Source organism: Symphalangus syndactylus, chromosome 4, assembly GCF_028878055.3.
Source record: "Symphalangus syndactylus isolate Jambi chromosome 4, NHGRI_mSymSyn1-v2.1_pri, whole genome shotgun sequence".
Lineage (NCBI taxonomy): Eukaryota > Metazoa > Chordata > Mammalia > Primates > Hylobatidae > Symphalangus > Symphalangus syndactylus.
Window position 1 is genome coordinate 45,202,717 of NC_072426.2, and position 12,515 is coordinate 45,215,231.

At 47.2% G+C, this 12,515-nt stretch overlaps 1 pseudogene; it reads left to right on the forward strand.

Moving 5' to 3' along the window:
- Nucleotides 1-5,561: 5,561 nt before the first annotated feature.
- LOC134736433 (tigger transposable element-derived protein 1-like) lies at nucleotides 5,562-12,250 on the forward strand (annotated as a pseudogene).
- Nucleotides 12,251-12,515: the final 265 nt, after the last annotated feature.

Here is a 12,515-nt window from a genome sequence, read left to right on the forward strand (position 1 = left end):
GGTGTGGACCATCAGGAAATGGCCACTCCCTGGTGCTGACTGCCAGTTTATCACTTTTAGAGAGACAATGTGACAACCACCAAACCATCGCTCAATGTAGTAGGTGGAGGAGAGCTCTCTCTTGCCCCATGCATGTCTGTCTACCTGTAACACCACCAGCTGGAGTTCCCTGGGGCCTTTTCTCCTGCTAGGATCAGGGAAGTAATGAGGGACCCTGGGGCAGAGGAGGAAGCCCTAATGGTAGGAGTCTCTGCGGATGGTCACCAGGGTAGGGGTCCTCTGTCACCAATGGCCAAGAGAAATGGAGGAGGGGCTGTTAGCTAAGTCAGAGGCTGCCCCTCAATGGCCTCTCCCTTATTAGTTTGATATGGTCCTGGAAGTGCCCACTCCTGCTCTGGCTGCCTTCCTTCTCCGCAACCCAAGGTACCTGGCTCCCCTACTAACCCTCACCCAGATGGTCTCAGATGCTGCTTCTGGGTGCTCTGGTCCCATGCAAGGCCCAGGGAAGAAAAGCCTGTTGCTCACTGCTTGCCCCTGTACTTAAGAAGACAAGAGGCCTCTTCCCTCTCAGCTCACAGGCTCACATTAGCCCCCCACAGTATGTGTTGGGAGACAATTCCCTTGGATCTTTTGTGTCATGTCACAGCTTTTGTTCCAGACTATCTTTTTAAGGATTTTTTGTACAGCAAACAGACTTGGAAATGGCCTTGGAAGACAAAGATCTTGTCTCCAGGGTGGAGGTCAGATTTGTTTGCTGTCCCCCAGGATGGGGATGGGGCAGTGTAGGGGAAATGGCTGTGCTTTAGCCAGGAGTAGGCTGAGGTGGCCTTCCAGTGCAGCATGACTCAATGGGTTTGGAGTGCAAGGGCACAACTCCACACATTATATAACCATGCTGCATGAGGCGCATTAGGTGACCACTCATGTGAGCTTGTGCTTGGCTTAGGGCCACTATTGTCTATAAAAGGTATCATTACCCTGATGACGCTGTATGTACAGCTCTTGCCCAGGCTCATGCCCACAGAGAGAATAAAGCCATGTCAAAACTGCTTACAATTCCTTCAGTGTTTTTCCAGCTACCTGCCACCTGCCCACCAACTTCCCTCGGACCCAGTTTGGTCTAGAAACTGACAATTGACACTGTGAGCAGGATCACAACGTAAGTGAGCCTTCTGTCCCCACTGATTCCAGGTTGGCCATGTGGCTGCAACATAGACTGTGGTACCCGGTGGCAGCTGTGCTTCTTGGATGGGCTCTGGTGGAAACCTGGGTGGCAGTAGATGGGTTCCCATACAAGCATGGAGAAGGTGCTGAAGCAGCTGGAAGCACAGAGCATCAAGAAGGAGCAAACCTTTGCTGGCAGAGTTGGATGGGCATTTTTGACTGTGCAATGGGAAGTACACACCCAGTCTCTGAGGGATGTAGCGCGGGTAAGGGACCTCCAGGCTCAGGTGGGGTACCTGGAGGCCCAGCTACAGAGCTCACAAAGAGTTAGAGGCTGCTGTGAATGGGGACCTCCAGGTGAAGGTGGGGTGCCTGGAGGCCTAGCTACACTGATCAGAAAAAGAATTAGAGGCTGCAGTGAATGTAGGCCTGGGTCCACCCTCTCGACCTGAGGCCCCCACTCAGTCTGATATTGAGGAGGAGGAACTCCTGTTGTGGGCTCACCCAATGGTCTGTCAGAAGATAGATCATGAACAGCTGATGGGACTCCAAGGGCGGGCTCAGGGACCCCCCCACCATAATGCAACACACTTCATATATTCCCTATACCCCAACTGAGTTGCAGAAATTAGGCAAGCAGTGCCACCAGCATCCAGGGGAACCCCTGACTGCCTGGATGCTTCGTTTGTGGGACAAGGGAGCAGATAGTATCTCTTGTTCTGTCTCTGAGATGGAAGAGCTGGCCTCCATCATGACTCATCTCTCCCTCTGTCAGCAGTTGCAAGTGAGCAGGTGGTGAGCGGCAGGGCAAGGTGACCACACCCTGATTGAATGGCTATAGGCAGCCATATAGACTGTGGAACAATGCTGGTGAACTACCCAAAACTGCGAGCAAATGGCAGTCATGTGCCAATTTGGTGCAAGCCATCTTTGAGATGGGTATGCGGCAGGCTATGTTTGACCTGAATACTTGGGGGCCAGATGATGAATGTTTCACCTCCCACATGAGGGATCTCCTTTTGGGTTCTGCATCCCCAAGCTGCTGTTCTCACCCCGTACATAGGGTGCCACATACATGAAGTGATCACTGCTATGGCGGCCCTCAGGGAAGCAGAAGGCTGTCAGCAAGACTGAGGGGTCCATGCTGTAAAGAAGGGGAAGGTGCCTTTCCCACAAAGAGCTCACCTGTGGGACAAAAGGGGGCCCAATGAGTGATATGCTCATAGATGTGGATACATTTGATTTTGGCCAGGGTTGACTGAGAGAAAATTGATAAGCAGCTCAATGAAGTACTCTTAACTTTGTGGAGACACTTGTCTCTAGAGCAGCAATTCCAGAAAATGCCCAAGGGGGAGAAGGACATTACTGCACGACCCAGTCCCAGCTGGGTGCTCCAGATCAAAGACTACTTGCTGCAGCCAGGTGGAAATGTAGAGCCTTTTCTATTTCATTAGGGAACTGGCTGAGGTGCCCGGCTTGGGGAGACATCGGACGACTGGAGGCCACATGTAAAATTGGCAATCCACTGGTCCCCCACCAATGTACAGTGGGTACTGGCACTGGTAGATACTGGAGCAGACTGTAGCCTTGTTTATGGGAACCTGGGTAAGTTTCTGGACAAAACTGCATGCACTGATGGTTATGGAGGCTGGTCAGTGAAAGAGAAACCGATATCTCTACACCTTGGCATTGGCTTTTTGGCTCCCCGTTTATATACTGTGTATGTCTCTCCCATACTAGAATACATTCTGGGGGTGGACATTTTACATGACCTGGCATTACAAACCACAGCTGGGGAATTCAGACTCTGAGTGCATGTGGTGAAGCTGGTGCTGTGTGCACGTATGCATCACCAGCCTCAGGTCCTGCCACAACCCCGATGGGTTACTTCCACCCATTAATACTGTTTGCTGGGTGGGTAGATGGAGATAAGTGAGACAATTAAAAAGCTGGAGGAGGTGCAGATAATGCATGGCAACCACAGCCGCTACAATTATCTGGTGTGGCCAGTTAGAAAGCCTGATAGAACTTGGGAGATAACGGTGGACTATTGGGAACTGAATAAAGTAATACCCCCTTTGCATGCATCTGTATCATCATGAATTTGATGGACTGTTTGATGATGGAACGGGGACAGTATCACTATGTAGTGGACTTGGCCTTATGTACCTGCCACTGTTCTCTCCACATTGCCCAGATACCCGCATAACCAGGAGGCTCTATGCTCTCGGGTTTTGCAAGTACGGTGAACCCCTTGGTGGTTCTATCCCCTGGCAGTGACTATCCCTGGAGTGGGTGTCATAACTGTAGAAGCACAAGTTACTGCTCTTGCAGAGCACACTGCTCAGGCTCTGAATTACACCTGAGTGGCCCTCCTCCTGTTAATGGATGAAGTTGATCAGATCAGAAAGGTAGTGTTGCAAAACCAAATGGCCTTAGACATAGTAACTGATGCCCAATGAGGCACCTGTGCCCTTTTAGGAACAAAATGTTGTACCTTTATTCCTTACAACCCTTGGCAGAACAAAACAGCACCCTTTAAGGGGTCTCACAGGAGATTAAGGCAGTTGAGAGCCTTACTAACAACTCCCAGCAGAGATGGTGGGCATCCCTGGTCTCTGACCTATGCTGGGCCCTAATAGTCATAAGTAGCATAGCTGGGATCCTAGTAGTGAGCTGTTTCTCTCTGTATTGTTGTTGTGGGTTGTAGATTCAGAGATCTGCCCTATGGGCATGTATCCCTACCTGGAAGATGCCCTTGGCCTAGGAGGTGGAGTGTAAGGGAAATGGCTGTGCTTTAGTCAGAAGTAGGCCAAGGTGGCCTTCCAGCCCAGCATGACTCAGTGGGTTTGGAGTGCAGGTGCACAACTATACACATTATGTAACCATGCCATGTGAGGCGCATTAGGTGACCACTCAAGTGAGCTTGTGCTTGGCTTGGAGCCACTATTGTCTGTAAAAGGTATAATTACCCTGCTGATGCTGTACATATGGCTCACGCCCAGAGAGAGAATAAAGCCATGTTGAAACTGCCTATGATTCCTTGAGTGTTTTCCCAGTGGTATACCTGCCACCCAGTCACTGACTCCCCTCAGACCTCAGTTTGGGCTAGAACCTAACAGGCATGTTTGGCAGCATCCCCCTTTTAAGTTTGGAGGTTTCTTCTGCTGTGTCCCTCAGCCGTGACACAAAACTGTGGTAGCATCCACATGGGCCTGCCTCCACAATGGCCCTGTGGGACTGGGAGTGTGAGGGTAACATGAAGATCTTGCTGCCTGCTGTCCCCTGAGCAACAGAGTCCTTAGTCTCTGACCCAGGCCTTTTGTGTCTTCTGCCAGAAAACTGGATTAGCTTAAAAGTAGAGCAACATCTCACATACTTCATAGCTCTTTATAGTTTTGACAACAAGGATGGGTGCTGATGGAGACATGGCTTTCTGGAAGACCCCATGGACCTGCTAACAAATGCTCTCCCCAAGTGGTGGATGAAGGTTGTGGAGTAAGGGTCCCCCACCATTCTTATTAATGAGGCTCTCACTTTACCTCAACAACACTTTTCTTGTTTTTTTTTTTTTTTTTCCTCCTGCAGGTAGGAGGAGGAAGGGCCAAGGAGTCCCCAGAGCTGATAGAGAACTCCAGGTGAGTCCAAACTGAGCCTAGCTGGCCACAGGGCTGCTAAAACCCAAAGCATGGGGGCGTTGCCCTCCCAGCAGATGGACTACCTGAACTTCCACTACTGACATTTCTTCAGACTGATAAACCTAATCTGTGTCTTGTGTTTGGCTTTCTGGACATTGACAATGGTGCACCTTTCATTACAAAAGCTACTCACCAGGGATTGAATTTCTGACTCTACCTCCCTCCCCACCCACCCCATCTTAGTAAGAATCTTAGGTCATGGGGTGTGACAGCCTCCAGAGAGAGAGATCTCCTCCTCTCAGCTGCTCTCTAGGCACTGGGGCTGGGATGGTGTGTGCACCTATTTTGAAAATTCAGTGGTCAGTCACTTCCGAGTAGGAGGAAGCTTCCTCTTGGATGGTTGGAGAGGACTCTGGGAAGCACATAGCTCAGGGGCCCTAGTTTCGCATCTTATAACATGCAATCTAGAGTCCTTTTTTAGCTGGTTCCGGATTTAGGCCTTCACACTGTACTTTACTTCTCTGGATGCTTTGCTGTCTCCGTGACCTTGTCTTCCAATGGCTCTCTGTAGCCCTCCACCCAAGGCCTCCGCTCTGCTCCACTGGCCTGAGGTAGCCATCTGCTGACTGAGTCAGGGGCCCTGGGAGAATTCCTGACCTGGTTCCCACCCCACAAGCTCCCAGCTTCCCAGTGCTGACTTGGCTAATTGATCTGGAGGCCTTGCCAAAAATCATATCCTGCAGGCCTGTGGAGCCTTAAATGTGGAGCGGCTGTACGGCCCCGCTGGGCTCAGCTGCTCGGAGTTATAAAAAGAACTGCAGTGCCTGTGGTGGGCGGGTGACTAATGTGGCCACTTGGGGAGTCGTCATCAGCTGTTGGGTGAGGTGACGTGTATCAGGCCGCACTCGGTTCCCAAGGTTCAACCCTGGAGGCTGATCTCTTTTCTCACCTCCTTAGTCCGGGCTGCAGGAGAGATTTCTGCCTTGAGCACAGAACTTAATCAGTGGCTCACTGTCTATCTGAGATATGGCTGTGGTACTGCCCAGGTCTAGGCACTGTGGCAGGCCCTGCACTATCAGGAACTGTCATGAAGTGAATGATTTGGCGAGAAATGATATGGCCATTTTGCATTTTGCAGTTTGCAGACACTAAAGGAGTGTTAGGAACAGGGAATGGATTTTGGAGTCTGAAGAGCTACCTCCACATCCCAACTCTGCCACTTACTAGCTGTGTGACTTTGAGCTAGTTATTTAACTTCTCTGTACCTCAGTTTGCCTTATCTGTGAAATGGAAACAATACCTATCCTATGAGGGTTACATGAAAAAAACATAGTAGAATCCATTTTAATCTGAGCTTGAGTCCTAAGAGAAGGAAGAAGGAAAAGTTATCCCTGGCTAGTTGACACTTGGCATATCCAGCTGTCCCGGGAGAAGCTCTTAGCAGAAGCCCCCCCCCGCCTTTTTTTTTTTTTTTTGAGATGGAGTCTTGCCCTGTCACCTAGGCTGGAGTGCAGTGGCGTGATCTCAGCTCACTGCAACTCTCGCCTTTTGGGTTCAAGCGATTCTCATGCCTCAGCCTCCCAAGCAACTGGGATTACAGGCATTCACCACCACACCCAGCTAATTTTTGTATTTTTAGTAGAGACAGGGTTCCGCCATGTTGTCCAGGCTGCTCTCAAACTCTTGACCTTAAGTGATCTGCCCACCTCGGTCTCCCAAAGTGCTGGGATTATAGGTGTGAGCCACCACTCCCGGACAAGCACAGCCTTTTAACAGCAGCCTGCAAGACCCACACTTTGCTCCACGAACATATCAATATTACTACTGTTATGATAGTAGGAGATGTTGTCTCCCTGGGGACCTTTTTACTTAAGCCTGGACCATAAACCATGGTAGTAATGGTCCTCTTGTTTGTGGTGGCACATCCATACAGGTGTGAAGCAACCTCAGTTCTTGCCTCCTCAGAAGAAAGAATTTGACTGAGGGGCATAAGTCAGAAGGAGAGACCAAGGCAAGTTTTGAAGCAGGAGTGAAAGTTTATTAAAAAGCTTTAGAGGCTGGGTGTGGTGGCTCATGCCTGTAATTCCAGCACTTTGGGAGGCCGAGGCAGGCGGATCACTTGAGGTCAGAAGTTCGAGACCAGCCTGGCCAACATGGTGAAACCCCGTCTCTACTAAAAATACAAAAATTAGCTGGGCGTGGTGGTGAGCGCCTGTAATCCCAGCTACTCAGGAGGCTGAGGCATAAGAATCACTTGAAACTCTGCAGTGGAGTGAGATAGTGCCTCTGCACTCCAGTCTGGGCTTCAGAGCGAGACTCTATCTAAAAACAGCAAGAACAGCAACAACAACAACAACAACAAACCCAAAGCTTTAGAGCAGGAATGAAAGCAAGGAAAGTACACTTGGAAGAAACCCAAGTAGGTAACTTGAAGAACAAGTGCAGGACTTGACCTTTTGACTTGGGGTTTTATATGTTGGCATGCTTCTGGGGTCTTGCGTCCCTTCTCACTTGATTCTTTTTTTTTTTTTTTTTAGATGGAGTTTTGCTCTTGTTGCCCAGGTTGGAGTGCAATGGTGCAATCTCAGCTCACCACAACCTCCACCTCCTGGGTTCAAGTGATTATCTTGCCTCAGCCTCCTGAGTAGCTGGGATTACAGGGGTGCCCCACGCCTGGCTAATTTTGTATTTTTAGTAGAGATAGAGTTTCTCCATGTTGGTCAGGCTGGTCTCGAACTCCCAACCTCAGGTGATTTGTCCACTTCGGCCTCCCAAACTACTAGGATTACAAGCATGAGCCACCATGCCCGGCCTTCTCGCTTGATTCTTCCCTTGGGGTGAGCTGCCCGCATGCGTGGTGGCCTGCTAGCCCTTTGGAAGGGAGCATGTGCAGTGTGTTTACTGGAGTTGTATGCATGCTCACTGGAGGAGTTCTTCCCTTTTACTGGTGGAATGCTCCCGGAAGGTCAACTTTGCCATTTCGTGTCTTAATGCACATGCTTGAGTCCACTCGCGCAACTCCTGAGATCTTATAGGAAACTGATGATCACCAGTTTTAGGTGTTTTCTATCTACAGGCAGATTGCCTTTTCCTGGTGCTGGTTGAGACCTATTATTATTTTAGGGAGGCAGGGTGACAACTGCCTAACCATCACCTAATGATCGCCTGACTTTCCTGGTGGGGTGTGGGGGCCCTCTTCTGCCCTGTTCATGTCTGACTAGCTACCCACCGTAACACTCCTGAGCACACTATTGGAGCTGGCGGGATTTTCTTTGCAAATGCCACCATGTCACCCATAGCTTGGCCTGCAGGTAGGTCCCTGCACTAGTGCCAGTGTAGATATTTTCTTTCCAAATCTAATCCCTAATTTACACACCCTTTGTGATGATGAGTTCAAATTCTTAGAGAAATTGTTTAGCCCCCTGGAGAGACTGCTCCCCCAGTGTGGAGGGCTGGGGCTGGGGTCACATATCAATATTGTTCAATGTGACACATATTTACTGAGCACCTACCCAGTGCCTATCCCTGGTGAGACAAAGGTGAGTGAGGAATGGCCCCTGCCCTTGAGAAACATATAAGAAATGCTTCAACAAGAAGTGTGTGTCTTTCTCTTGACCATAATGGCAATCTCCTAACACTGGAATAGGGTTAAGAAATCATAAAGAGTTAGTTCATGCATGTGTTCATTGATTCACGAAGGCTTTATAGGGCCTCTACTGTGTCCCAGGCTCTATGCTAGACAGTAGGTAAAGCTGAATTGAAGCTTTTATTTTGCAGTTGTTAAGCCTATGAATAATTTCAGCACAGGAAGCCTACTGTGCCTTTCAGCACAGTTGACTTATGTCCAAGGTACAGATGTGGAACAGAAGAGAGAGTATTGAATGATTTGCTGGTGGGAGAGCAGGATGGTTCTGTGTCTGGGAGTGCTTCACAGAGGAAGTGGCTACTGAAAAAGGATTCAAAGGAAGACTCAGCTTGCCAGGTGGATGCATGGGGAAAAGGCATCCCAGGCTGGGGAAACAGCTTGTGCAAAGGCCTGGGGGCTGAGTCATGGACCAGCAGGGCTCAGAGGCTCCGCAGAAGTGATCTCATCCAACCACTCATAGTTCAGATGAGGCTGGGATGCAGAGAGCGGAAGGCACTGCCTATAGCTACTCAGCCAGTTAACCACAGAGTTTTGACTGGAACCTGGCCTCCTACCTCCGAGCCACACTTGGTGTTTTCTCCTGCTGGGGAAATGCTACACATCATACACAATGCCATCTTTACCACTTGATGAATCACAAGCAGGTATACATTCAAGTCATCTGAATTTAGTTCAAAGTTTGCAAATGGAGAGCAGAATTAGAGGGACTGGCTGTGCTCTCCATGGGTCCAGATATATAGTGGGTGCTCAGTAAGTGTCTGTGCCCTCCTCCATGGCCAGATGTGGTCGGGGGGTGGGGGTGGGAAGTAAAGGCAACTCCCTGTTCTAAAGGAACACATGGATGAAAACTTCCAACTTAGGATGACTTGAAGCTGGGCCTGTGAAGGCTCTGAGAAGCTGGGCTTGGAAGGCAATAATTTCTCAGGCAGAGCATGAGTACCTCTGTGTCACCCAGTTTGAAAGGGAGCAGGTCATCCTGAAAATAAGCAAATGTCAGTTCACCTCCGACCTGGCTGCCCTTTCAGTGGGTGCAGCGAATAAGGCCTTCTCAGTCATTCCGAGCTTTCAGTTTATGGGACTAAGAAAAAGGCAGAAATGCCAATAATATACAATCATATCTATTTTATTGTGCTTTGCTTTATTATGCTTGGCAGATACTCCATTTTTAAAAAACAAAGTAAAGGTTTGTGGCAGTCCTGCTTTGAGCAAATCTATTGGTGCCATTTTTCCAACAGCATGTGCTCATTTCATGTCTCTGTGTCACATTTTGGTAATTCTGGCAATATTTCAGACTTTTTCATTATTATTATGTCTGTTATGGTAATCTGTAATTATTGATCTTTGATGTTACTATTGTAATTATTTTGGGGTGCCACAAACCGTGCCCCTAAGATAGCAAATTTAATCAATAAATGTTGTGTGTGTTCTGACTGCTCCACCAACTGGCCATTCCTTCATCTCTCCCTCTCTTTTGGCCTCCCTATTCTCCAAGACACAACAATATTGGAATTAGGCCAAGTAATAACCCTACAATGCTGCCTTAAGTGTTCAAGTGAAAGGAAGGGTGGCATGTCTCTTGCTTGAAGTAAGAAGCTGGACATGATGAAGCTTAGTGAGGAAGACATATGGAAAGCAGAAAAAGGCTGAAAATGAGGCCTCTTGTACTAAACAGTTACAAATACAAAGGAAAAGTTCTTGAAGGAAATTAAAAGTGCTACTTCAGTGAACACAGGAATGATAAGAAAGTTAAGCAACTTTATTGCTGATATGGAGAAAGTTTGAGTAGTCTGAATAGAAGATCAAACTAACCACAACATTCCCTTAAGGCAAAGCCTAATCCAGAGCATGACCCTAACTCTCTCCAGTTCTATAAAGGCCGAGAGAGGTAAGGAAGCTACAGAAAAGAAGTTGGAGCTGGGTATGGTGGCTCACACCTGTAATGCTAGAACTTTGGGAGGCTGAGGCAGGTGGATCACTTAAGTCCAGGAGTTTTGAGATCAGCCTGGGCAACAAGGAGAAAACCTGTTGCTACAAAAAAAAAAAAAAAAAAAAAAAATTAGCTGGGTGTGGTGGTGCATGCCTGTGGTCCCTGCTACTTGGGAGGCTGAGGTGGGAGAATCTCTTGAGACTGGGAGGTGGAGGTTGCAGTGAGCCATGATTGCACCACTCCACTCCAACCTGAGTGACAGAGTGAGACCCTGACACACACACACACACATACACACACACACAAAAGAAAAAGAAAAAAAAAGTTGGAAGCTAGCAGAGGTCAGTTTCTGAGGTTTAAGGAAATAAGCTGTCTGTTTGATGTAAAAGTACAAGCAGCAAGTGCTAATGTAGAAGCTACAGCAAGTTATCCAGAAGATCTAGCTAAGACCATCAATGAAGGTGGCTACACTGAACAACAGATTTTCACTGGAGACAAAGCAGCCTTATATGGGAAAAAGATGCCATCTAGGACTTCCATAGCTAGAGAGGAGAAGTCAATGCCTGGCCTCAAAGCTTGAAAGGACGGGCTGGCTCTCTTGTTAGGGGCTAATGTAGCTGGTGACTTTAAGTTGAAGCCAATGCTCAATGACCATTCTGAAAATCCTAGGGCCCTTAAGAATTGTGATAAATCCACTCTGTCTGTGCTCTAGAAGTGCAACAACAAAGTTGGATGACAGCATATCTGTTTAGAGCATAGTTTACTGAATGTTTTAAGCCCACTGTTGAGGCCTACTGCTGAGAAAAAAAGATTCATTTGAAAATACTACTGTTCACTGACAATGCACCTGGTTACTAAGAGTTCTGATGGAGATGTATAAGGAGATGAATGTTGTTTTCATACCTATTAACACATCATCTGTTCTGCACCCATGGATCAAGTAATTTTGACTTTCAAGTCTTATTACTTAAGAAATACATTTCATAAAGTGATAGCTGCGATAGATAGTGATCCGTCTGACTGACCTGGACAAAGTAAGTTGAAAACCTTCTGGGAAGGATTCACCATTAGAGATGCCATTAAGAACATTCATGACTCATGGAAGGAAGTAAAAATGTCAACATTAACAGGATTTTTTTTGGCTGCCCAGTGCATATAAAAGTTATATTTATGCTATTACATGTACAATAGCATTATGTCTAAAAAACAATGCATGGACCTTAATTTAAAAATACTTTACTGCTAAAAAATGCTAATGATCATCTGAGCCTTCAGCAAGTCATAATCTTGCTCAAGTCTGGAAGTCTGGAGTTTGGAAGAAGTTGATTGCAACCCTCATGAATGACTCTGAGGGATTCAACATTTCAGTGGAGGAAGTAACTGCAGATGTGGTAGAAATAAGCAAGAGAACAAGAATTGGAAGCGGAGCCTGAAGATGGGACCGAATTGCTGCCATCTCGTGATCAACCTTGAATGGTTGAGGGGTTGCTTCTTTATGGATGAGCAAAGAAAGTGGTTTCTTAAGATGAAACCTACTCCTGGTGAAGATGCTGTGAATATTGTTGAAATTACAACAAAGGATTTAGAATATTCCATAAACTTAGTTGATAAAGCAGTGGCAGGGTTTAAGAGGATTGATTCCAATCTTGAAATAAGTTCTACTATGGGTAAAATGCTATCAAATATCATTGTGTGCTACAGAGATGTCTATTGTGAAAGGAAGAGTTAATCAATATGGCAAATTTCATGGTTGTTTTATTTCAAGAAATTGCCACAGCCACTCCAGCCTTCAGCAACCACCACCCTGATCAGTCAGCAGCCAACAACATGGAGGCAAGACCCTCCACAGCAAAAAGATTATGACTTGCTGAAGGCTCAGATGATGTTAGCATTTTTTAGCAATAAAGTATTTCTAAATTAAGGCATGTACTTGTTTTTTAGATATAATGCTATTGCACATGTAATAGCATAAATATACCTTTTATGTGCACTGGGCAGCCAAAAAAATTGTGTGACTCACTTTATTGCAATATTTGCTTTATTGTGGTGGTCCAGAACCAAACCCCCAACATCCCCAAGGCATGCCTGTATGCCTTTACTGCCCTAGGGTTTTTTTTTTTTGAGACAGAGTCTTGCTCTG